Below are 12,233 nucleotides of genomic sequence, written 5' to 3'. Positions count from 1 at the left end.
CGATCAAAAACACTTTTTGAAATTTTTTTTTAAGTTTTCTTTATTAATTGTAGTTTATCCCCGTACGCTATGCAAAGTACAAAAAAATATCTACTTGGTGTCATTAACGTTTGATGGAATTCGATCTGTTTGCTTCAATTCCGTTTGGAACTGTTTAACTTGAGCTGACGTTTTAATAGGACAAAATATATTGCGAGTCTTAAAAAAAAACTTGCGAAATTCTGAAGAAATTGACATTAATTTGAATATGTTTTTGATGCTATCAATGTCTTTCCAATTGCTCAAAAAACCTTGTCAAAAATCAATTTTTTCCCATGATCAAATTCTCCGTCATTTTTTTGAAAGCAAGAACAATTATTTACATTCCATTTATTGAAGCAAAGTAAGCATAAGCTAGCAAGCACTTCTTCACTTATCAATCGGCTTGCATAAAACAATAGAACTTATTTTAGTTTCAACCGGGTTGCAAGTAAAATAGTTGGGTCCCCGGAAAAAGCAAAAATGAAAAATGGGTCTCACAAACTTCTGAAAATTACAAAAAAAAACAAATAAGCAAAAGAAAACCATGTTTTCGAAGATTTAAAAACCTAAAAAATTGAGGGACCTATCTTAAATTAAGTCAAAGCTATTTCAAACAAAGAATCGGTTCAAAAGTTTTTTTTTACAGCAAATCATTCAAAATATAAAACTTTTGAACTTTTCCTATCATAAAAGGATTGGCAAAAATTTTATTATGATTCTATATGGTGATTCGATGGACAAAAATTTTATATAGAAATTGGCGTTGCGTTCACAAAATATATCCTAAAAGCAACCCACTATAATGTTGAGATTTTGGACACTAACTCTTCAACTAAAAATGATATCTAGGAAGATGAAAGATTTTGAGCCATAAATGACGGCAAGATTTGCTACCTCTGAGAGTTTTCTGACAGCAACCCGCTTCAGGATTGGGAATGTCACTTTTTTTTAAATCTTGCAATCTAGGATTCTTTAAAAAATGTTCATTCGAGAGATATAATTTTTTGAAAAAGTTATATGGAATTCGATCATGGGAATAAGTTTTTGCCGATGAATTCTCTCGTTTAATTCAAACATTCGACTTCATATTTTGATTTACGGAGATTAGACGCACAATTATTCAGTATTGACTGTGAGGACAGTTTATGATCAAAACGGGCTGGAAACCAAGAAGTTATTGAACAAAGGACTCGGTTGGAAAATGATTGTAAATATTAACACACCTGTAGATTCGGTTGGTACACTGAGTGTTTTAAAGGAAAACGTGTTACACGAGCTGAAACTAAGGTACCTAAACGTAAGATTCACATAGTGGAAAAGCGAATTAAACAGTTATAACTCGGTTTTACATAGAACACAATCGATATCTTGGGAGAAGTTCTTTTCAGAACTCAATCCAGTGTCCAGTGGACAAACTCCTTTTTTTAATCATGGGAGGACACGAAAGAAACATCTTGGGCAACGACAACCTTCCAAAACTGGGAATAGAAGTAAAAAAGAAGAAACAGAGGGCCATAAAGATAGACTTGATAATTGCGATGAAGATTGCTTCATAAGCTCGTTTGTGATAACTAGAAAAAAGAGGGCTCAATTAAACTTGCCTTATGTTCAAAACTACTGAATGACCAGATTTTGAAAAATAAATAGAAATCACGAAGTGATCGATGGCCAATCACGAATTGATTGATAGGGTAGCGTTAAAATTGTCAGAACGGACCGATGTGCCGGCCTGGTTTAATAACCTCGAACTGAAGATAAATTACAGTCAGTTAAAGTTATGTAAAAAGACTAGAAAACAGTGCAAGTTTAGCATAGATGGAAGAAACATCACTGGAACATATCAATTTTTAACAGGATTTTATGGACATGGCGACATGCCAAATGAGTTGCAAAGATTCATTAACTAACTTCAAAAGGAATCCTATTCACAAATTGTTACATAGATGACATACTAGTGACTTCCAAGGGAACAGTAGAAGAAAATGAAGCTATTGTTTACAGAATACTTGAAACGCTGGACAAAAACAGTATGGCAGTCAAATGGGGAAATTGTGCATTCTTCCAGAAGGAAAAAGAATGGCTTGAATTTAAGATCTCAGACGCGTGAGTAAAACCTTTGGTCGGAAAAATAGATACAAGAAAAAATCTCCCAATAACGAAGAACATTTCCAATGGGTAAACAGACTTTTACAGTTTAATTTCAAACTTTTCATCTTCCGGGTAAAAATATAGAATTCACATATCTTTTGTCATGACTACCTTCGGGCAAAGCCTTACTTCCTTCCCACTACATCGGAGCATTCGTCTCAGCTTCTATAAACAAAACTCAATATATTCTATAGATTTCGTCCATTTTTTACTCCTGTAAAAAAAGTAATTGATAATCGACCTGCGGTCGTAGTAAGTACAATTGTATTTAACAATTTTCCATCGGAAACGATTAACTCAAGTGATGTGATTGGTCGCAATTCTCAAATTGCTCTTCAGCTTCTTCTAAACTCAAAATTATTGCCGCTATCATTTTTTTGCTCAGTTAATCAAAATTTAATCTTATATATTTTTTTATAATTTTATCTTATATCAGACCAAAAAACTGTTCATTCAATTGTTTACCAATAGATAATTCAAAATTCAACTTCAAAAGCATATCATTTACGGACAAGGCACTTTCACTTTTTATAATGTCTAATAAGAGTTTTGATTCGAAACAAACAAGGACCATGAGAAATCCAACCCCACAACTTCAGAACCCCTTGTAATTGTTCCGGAAGAACATATTATATCCCTCAAATTTGAAAGACGAGTCTCCGAATAGCGATCATGCTGCTCTATTTAAATGTTACCAATCAAATTTAACATTATCTCTAAATCATGACCAAGGAAGATCAAGTTTTATGGGCATTTGATAACGAAACTTAAAAATGGCCAACTATTGGGAGTTCATCGATCGTATATGAAAATTTACGAGAAGGAATTTTACATTAGAGACGCGCTCATATTCTTGGATAACAAATTGGTGGTTCCAGCAGCAGTCCGAGGTTCTCTCAGCTCACTGCTTCCTGAATCCCATCCAGACCTGGCATGAAATTCTTGGCGGAAAAACTTTGGTGGCTGCATATTAATAGAGAGATCTACAGTCATGGCAAGTCTTGCTTGCAGTGCTGTAAGCCAGCAAGAACCTTAAGGGTTTGTTCGGATCGGAGCATACTAGCAAACTTCCGGACTTGTCATTTGCCAATGAAGAGGTAAACCTAGATTTCGCTGGACGTTTTTCGGTGGAGGTTTCTCGAGGAAATAAATTCTATTATGCATCGATCGCTTTGCCAAGTTTCCTTCGGCAAAAGTGGCTACGAAATACTCCTCAAATTCAGTCATTTCTTTCTTAAACAATTATCAATATCGAAATTATTTACTGTACAGTAAGAGATCATAAATCAAACCGATTTGTAAAAAGATTCGTATATAGTGTCAAATCCAAACTTCTTGATATCTCGTACGAGTTACTCAAACTGACTTAATAGCCCTGAGTCGAAAAAATATTTGGAATTTACCAATTACCAAAAATTTGGAATTTACGAAATACCAAACGTTTATGAATTGATTTTTAAGTTCATTCTTGTTCAAATCTCAATAGAAACGGACTCTTATTGCTGAAACGACACTTACCTGGTCCTCCAACAACTCAACTCTATCGGGGGCTTTTCATTATGTTTTCCTGACTTCAGCTGCGTAGATTTCCATCAATGGGAAGAACCCGGACGATATAGCAGCGAAAAAGACCAGGGCACTACGAACAAAATCTCCTCTACAACTAACCAGGACTTGAGACACTCCCTAGATGAATTAGAGGCAACATTCAGCTGAAACTCAAGGAGCTTAATTAAACTATTATTTTAATCATCAACGTCGTGACCATTTTAAGATTCAATGTTCCTTTTACATTGTCCCATCTTTTTTTTTCTGTGTACATTCAGGTTTACATTGGGCAGTGTAATTTTGTTTTGTATTATTAGTGTAGGTTAAGTAATTTCTGTAAAATTACCCCATTTGTACAAATTTGTATATATCAATCCAAAACTGTAGATACATAATTTCGTTCAATTCATTCATTTCATTTTGTTTGTGCAGTTTGTAAGTTTTGTTCACTCTAGTTTGAAGGGGAAATGGGTGTATCTAGAATTAAGTTTTAATTGATTGTATTTTTTGGTGAATGTTGTGATTTGTTAACTTTTTTCAATCTTAAGACCTTTGTTATTGATTACATACCTGCAACGATGCTGTGAATCAATCTACGATCGATCATTTCACTGTTCGTTAAATTTCGATAAGAGACATTTTATTCGCCCAATTGGATTCTTATTCTTTTAATTCTTAATTATGTGTACATAGATTGTACATAACAGATATACCATTAAAATAGTTTATGATAGATATTGAAACTTTTTGAAATTTGGTTCTTTTTCCTTTTCTCCCCACCTGACACGACCATCAATTTTATGGTGTAACGAGTGGTTTTACAAAATTAATTATGATGATCAAATATGTTTAGCAGTCCGCATGTCAATTTTCATAACGATCGATCAATGTGAACAGTAACTTTACTAGTTAAAACTGCAGGCAGGGGGAAGCAAAAAAAAACGGCCTTGAGTAGCTCAACAAATACCTCAGTCTGCAATGTGGCGAAATAAGAGAAACGGATTATGCTTAGACAGATCTTAGACAGCCTTTCATAGATCCTGGGCGAATCGAAGAAACCTCAATTATTACTTTTGTGATTTACTCGCCTTTTTTTGAGCTTTTAGTCAACTTGTCCAACTAAAGTTTTTCAACGACATTGAAATTTATTCGCTATAATCAGGCAGTCGTAGCAATCAGAGCGTCACACTTTCCAGGGCATTTTTGTTTGCGTCTACTTACAATTTTTTAGACCAATTAGTTTGCCACAATTTGATTTATAATATTTTTTTTGATCATTTGTCATTTTAAATAAAAAATATCTCGTCTTTAACATAATAGGATAGCTTGTCATCTTTGATAAAAGGAATTTTTAAAACTCTGTAGGAGAAAAACAGCCGACACAGATACGCCTTACTTCTTTCGACAGACTGAACAGTCAAAATAGCCTAAGTAAGATGCCACACACAACCCATCTGCTGTTGTTATTTTGTAAAAGATCCATCAACTCTCTCTGCCATTCCCCTTTTAACGCATTTTCCACCTGCCAGTCAAATCCCATTTGAAAGTAAACGTCACTGTTAATTTACCCCAAAATCTATAAACATCCTTTTCACTATGTCCCAAAAGACCTCAGTATCAGTCTGTTTTTCATTCCCCGAATATTCCCAGACTGTGTTAAAAGGGTCGTCATAGTGGGTCGTCATAGCAAGGAAATTTACTATGCTGTGATGTTGGTTCAAGGTGGATAACAGGAAATATGTCTTTCAATATGATAATCAGGCCTACGCACATACAAATCAAAACGAAACCAACAGAGTATAAAACTAAATGTCATCAAGGTAGTGCTAAGTATCAAAACCCTACGAATACGATTATTCAAAAATTAATTTTTTTTGCACAAACTAACTCAAGTATCTTTGTAAACGTATGATAACTGCAGCCTTCAAAATAGTTATTCTCCAAGTTAATAACTTCATCTTATTGGTTCTTTAAATTTGAAACTAATATTATCGGTTAAAGGACACTGCGTCTTTTTGAGTCTGTCCCGAAAACATGGATGAGCTCAGGTGAATTACATCGTAAAATTGAAAAAGAAGGATTTCAAACTCAAAGAGCTGCAGATAATCACTACCAGATAATCACCAAAGGCAGTAATAATTTTTTTTTCTAGTAATAATCTGCACCAGAATGACAGTAAAATGCATTTTTACAGCTCACGTTACCACGGAAATTATCATTTCAAAAGGAAAAATACAATTAATCTGCAACCTGCAAAAAATTTTCAGACATGAAACAAACAGAGCAGCCATAAAAGATACATCAAAATGGTACTTGGTACTTGTGATTGCTCGAAACCACTCGAAGGGTTTCGAGCAAACATTTACAAGCTGGAAAAATTAATTTTCTTTGGTAACTTTTGCTATGTGCTGTCGAATCATTATTCTACCAACTGAGCTATATCCCCCCAAGCAAAAACGGTAAACCGCTACAAAAAGACATCATAAAAAGCAAAAAGATAGTTGATGAGTTGAGGTGTTCGTAGCACGCAATCAATTAACCGTATGAAGTTTATTTTATATGAGTATCGAGAATTTTAATTTTGAAAAAAAATCGAATTTTATAGAAATTTTTTTCTGCAAATTTTTGATTGGGTGATCATTGCCTCATCGAGGTATGCGACTTACCAGGGTTTATGCTCTAGCCTTCTGAAAATCACACACTATTCTCCGCAGCGCCTTTAGATTGTAAGCAATACATTTTCCTCCTTTGAGGACAGAAAAATGTCGCTTTAAATGCCTAAGTTTTTTTTATTATTCTTCACTCTGATTGTAATTTTTGAGCTTTGATATTGAAAATTTGGCGTTCCACATTCGTTGGGGAATCTGTTTTATGATTTCATATCAATCGAACTATTTTCAAGTGGTTATAAACATGTCTCAAGTACCTATTGAGCTTTATCCCACCCCCAAGCGAGAATGGGGGGAGGTTGCTCAATTGATTCTAATAATATTCCTATATAAATCTCTGGTCAAAACTCTATGCTATAAAACACAAAATTACCCGATTGACAACTTTTTTGAAACGTTTTTGAATCACACTATCTCATTAACCTCCAATTCAATCATTATTCAGACTCGTTAGCATTTGAGGAACTAAAACCTGAATTGAAAAAAAAAACAGCAAAGTTTTAACGATGAGGCAATTAACCAAGTAACAAAGCTAGGAAGTCGGGGAAATCAATTTTGTCCCTATAAAGAAAATTAGTTCAATACAAAAAGAAAATGAACCCTTGCATTTAAAAAAACATAACAAAAAAGTTCAGTAAAAAAACTATTGAAGAAAAACGCCATCTGCTAACTCTTTTCCAAAACAGAACATGAAACACGACATGAAACAGAACATGAAACACGTATTATGGCAAAAATTCCATCTGCAGTTTAATTTCGATCAAAAACACTTTTTGAAATTTTTTTTTAAGTTTTCTTTATTAATTGTAGTTTATCCCCGTACGCTATGCAAAGTACAAAAAAATATCTACTTGGTGTCATTAACGTTTGATGGAATTCGATCTGTTTGCTTCAATTCCGTTTGGAACTGTTTAACTTGAGCTGACGTTTTAATAGGACAAAATATATTGCGAGTCTTAAAAAAAAACTTGCGAAATTCTGAAGAAATTGACATTAATTTGAATATGTTTTTGATGCTATCAATGTCTTTCCAATTGCTCAAAAAACCTTGTCAAAAATCAATTTTTTCCCATGATCAAATTCTCCGTCATTTTTTTGAAAGCAAGAACAATTATTTACATTCCATTTATTGAAGCAAAGTAAGCATAAGCTAGCAAGCACTTCTTCACTTATCAATCGGCTTGCATAAAACAATAGAACTTATTTTAGTTTCAACCGGGTTGCAAGTAAAATAGTTGGGTCCCCGGAAAAAGCAAAAATGAAAAATGGGTCTCACAAACTTCTGAAAATTACAAAAAAAAACAAATAAGCAAAAGAAAACCATGTTTTCGAAGATTTAAAAACCTAAAAAATTGAGGGACCTATCTTAAATTAAGTCAAAGCTATTTCAAACAAAGAATCGGTTCAAAAGTTTTTTTTTACAGCAAATCATTCAAAATATAAAACTTTTGAACTTTTCCTATCATAAAAGGATTGGCAAAAATTTTATTATGATTCTATATGGTGATTCGATGGACAAAAATTTTATATAGAAATTGGCGTTGCGTTCACAAAATATATCCTAAAAGCAACCCACTATAATGTTGAGATTTTGGACACTAACTCTTCAACTAAAAATGATATCTAGGAAGATGAAAGATTTTGAGCCATAAATGACGGCAAGATTTGCTACCTCTGAGAGTTTTCTGACAGCAACCCGCTTCAGGATTGGGAATGTCACTTTTTTTTAAATCTTGCAATCTAGGATTCTTTAAAAAATGTTCATTCGAGAGATATAATTTTTTGAAAAATTATGGAAAAATAACTTAAAATAACATATATCGTATAGAAGAAGTCTTTATTTGTAACTTCCAATAACAGATTTGGAGGCAAATTTTACAACTCATGAAAGTTCCCTGACAGCCTCCCATGATAGGTGAGTAATTTCAAATTTTGTGAAGGCAAGAAATCTGACAGCAACTTAGAAAAGTTTGATCCAAAGATTTTGAAATTTTTTTGACAAATCATAAGAAATGTGAATCTTGGAAGATAAAAGGATAATATCGCAGACCTGTTGCAAATCCTGGAGTTTTTCAATCTAAATTTTGTGAAAATTTTTCAGATATATCAAAAAAACGTCCTATCTCGGAGGCTTATAGGATTTGACCAGACAGATTTGGAGGCAAATATTGCAAATCCTGAAAGAACCCTGACATCCTCTCATCATAGGTTGCTAATTTCAAATATTGTGAAAATTTTTCATCTTAATTTTGAGGAAACTTTTCAAAAATTCATTAAAAATGTCATGTCTTGGACACTAAAGAAATCTGAGCCTTTCGTAATTGAAGGGGCCAAGTTAGCAATCCTTGGAAGAACCCTGGCAGGATACTATGAACGGGTCACTAATTTCATACTTTGTGTAGTTTTAAATTTTAACCTTTTTGAAAATTTGTCAGAAACTTCATATCACGAAAGCCAAAAGGATTTTATCAGCCATATTAGGAGTCCAAACTTGCAAATCCTGACCGTTTTTTAACAACTTCCAACAATAGAGTTGCTAATCTTAAGATTTTGTTATATCTTTTTTCATCTATACTTTGTAAAAAATTTTAAAAGTTTCAAAAAAACGTCATATTTTGGAAGCTAAAATGGTTTGAGCAGACATATTTTGAGGCAAAATTTGCTATCCGTGAGAATATTCGTGCAACATTCCATTATAAGTTTGGTAACTTCAAATTTAGGCGTTCGTCATTCAAATCTCAAAATGAAATTACTTCTCAAAACTTCACGCAATCTGTCTAGACATTTGACCTTGACCAAAGAAAAGACCTTGAGTTGATACTTATTCAAGTATTGGATTTCAAAAATATATACAAAAACTCAAAAATTTTGCTTTAACATTGTCAGTGACGCCTTTTGTTAGCCATTGTCCACTACAAAATTGCTCAAACATGGCCTCCATAGAGCATTTGGCGTTGCGTTTAAGCAAAAGTTTGCTTAGCAATCCCGCGATCATTAATCAGTCGGATTGCACAAAATTAGTTGATGCTCTGATAAAATTATTCACGGAATGAAATTTGGAACAGTTTCATTGTGAGCAATATCGTAAATTCGTTTGAAAAAATTTAAGTTTCAAAGAGAAAATCGGTTTGCTAAAAATCGAAGTTTTTAGCGAGCTATCAATTTTTGATATGTTTCGAGCACGTTGTTCAAGCAAGTTATTCGGATGGCAAAACGCTGTTCAATTTTTTTTTGGAAGTCAGTCAAGCGTTGAAACTTTGAAGTATTTTAGGCTAGTTCAGATCAAATTAGTTCACTTAGCTATATCAAAATGTGATTCTTATAAAAAACATTGTCTTTAGAGAATTAGGCAAAACGTTTAAAAAATCATTTTATAATTTAAAGTTAATATTTTTCAAGTAAAAATGACATTTCGGTCTATCAAACATTTTATGAGTTATTTGGTTATTATGCTCTCTTTAATTTTGGGTTCTATAAGAGGATCGTATTGATCCAATTTTGTCACTTATTGAATCCGTAGTTGAAGCGTCAAAATTGATTGACTAGAAAAGCCAGAAATCATCTATTTTTGGGGTTAAACTTTAGGCCCGAATTTCTTAAAACAAAATTCACCATATTAATTCTGCGAGAGTTCTACAAAACTTTGATCCGCATCAGTTTTTTGTCTAAAATCAACTCATATTGAGAACGAGCATTTTATACTCCAATTTTTTATGCGTTGTCTCCGGATATTTTCAATCATCATTGTGTTCCAGCTACGACGCTTTCGAAAAGTTATTTCGTACCCGGAATCGGATCGCGAAAAAACTAGATTTTTCTAAGCAAAGCTGTTCCAATTATGAAATATTTAAAGTTTTTTGACAGTCCGAATCGGTTGGCAAAAAAATTTTCCAGGCAAATTAACTGAGCTATGAAACTTTGAAACATTTCAAGTTATTTTATTGACTGAATCAATTCAGGAAAAAGTAGTTTTTTAGGCTATTCAAGCTATGAGACTAGGTTATAAATAAGACTAAGCTGATAGACAATACAATTCGCAAATAATTTATTTCGCAGATGAATTTGCTGGAAAATGAGACATTTGCAGTTCTTCATAGTTTTAAAAAAAAACATTTAGATTTTTGAAACGAGGTGCAATTGAGCCGACGGAATCTCTGCAGAATTTTTTTTGGTTAAGTCTTGGATTCATTCAGTTAAAAAATTGGTTATAAAATTACATCATTATTATCCTGTGATTTCAAATTGGGAGGCGAAAGTCAATCTACAGGAAGCATGTTATGCAGTGGTATAAAAAGTATCCAGAAACAAATGCATCACAGATCTTTTTGAAGATGGAGCGGCATTGAGGGGAGCGGTGGTATTAGGGTTAAGTCTCCGCCTCAGCCGTTCTTTGTTAAGAAATGAACAGCTCGTATGTTGGTCAGTCCCCCGTATATAAATATATAGTTTTATTAACATATAGCTTAAGGTTAAACTTGATTAACAACTGTTCTATTAACAGTAGAGCTATGAACACGAAGCAACCAATTAGCATGTTATTAATTTTTTTAAACCAAAAACAAATAAAATTGAACATTTTTTCAATATAAAGAAACCTTGACATTAAATGAAAAGTGATCCTTTTTATTATACACGCCTCCTATTTAGTCAACTTGATATGTGTTATAAAAGGCTGAGTGGGTTTAGCCGATAGACACCTAGCAACAAAATATTACGGCGAGCGAAACACAACTGAAAAATCTTTTTGGTTAAAATTGCTAATTGTCTATAAACTGTTTACTTTTTCACCTGCCGAAGAAATTCCGTCAAAAATATTTTAAAAATTTGCTGTACAAACCCGGGTCCATTTCGGTACTATTTTACATCAGCCATTTCCAGCTTACCAACCCTAAAATTCATGATGGCTCTTTTGGAGCAAGTTATGCAGTGGAGAGTATTTTTTAGCCAACCTTTCAAAAAGAGTATTTCGTGCACACTGTCTCAAAACAGCCTGTGACGCAAAAAAGTTGGGGCAGAAAAATTTCAAGTGTTTCTGGTAGCTCGGAAAAATATTTCGGTAGACCGAAAAAAAAATTTACGGATTTTTGAACAAATTTCTGAAAATTCTCCACCGCAAAAACTCAGACGCCCATCAGATTAATAGTTTATCTTGTTATAGTTTTTTTTGCTACGAATTTAAAGCAGAAACCTTAATTTACAAAGAATTCACAAAAAAACTAACTTGTCAAGCTTGAATTATTCACAACTTCTCCTAACCCACCTTAAAATTAAGTTTCAAACTCAAGTTAAATTAAAACCATCAACTTAACTTGAAAGCTTTGCAAGAAACCACATAGATCTCCAACAATCCTTAATCTCCCAAACTAAAACACAAAACTAAGTTTGAAACTAGTTCAAGCAAACTATTTTTATTTCACTCAGTTAAAAGTTTCTGTTTTTTTTCTCTTCTTTTTTGGTGAGTCGTATTTTTTTCAGTTTTGTTTCTCGAGTCACTTTCTCAAAAAAGTTGTCCCTCTTATGCCTTTGGGGGTGTGTGCTGGGTGGGCAAAAGATTGTATCTTCTTTTCAGGGTCATTCTATGTTTCGAGTAAGCGTCGTGGGGGGTAAAGTTGGCGGGGTGTGCATTGCTCGTGCCTGACCCTTCTTCCGTCTTATTAGCCACAGTATACACCCGTTTTCCGTTTTCATCAATGTAATATCGAAGGTACATTTCGTCAGCTTTCAAATTCAAATCACTGATCTGAAAATTGAAACACAAAAATTACGCCCTTGAACACTAAATTTTTATTTTTCGAATAAATTATCCCCTGAAGTCATTTCCCTCAAATTCTATCCTAAATTTATCCT

This window comes from Symsagittifera roscoffensis, chromosome 6 (genome assembly GCF_963678635.1).
Source record: "Symsagittifera roscoffensis chromosome 6, txSymRosc1.1, whole genome shotgun sequence".
NCBI classification, from domain to species: domain Eukaryota; kingdom Metazoa; phylum Xenacoelomorpha; order Acoela; family Convolutidae; genus Symsagittifera; species Symsagittifera roscoffensis.
The sequence above is the reverse complement of the archived record's forward strand: the minus strand, read 5'-3'. Positions refer to the sequence as shown.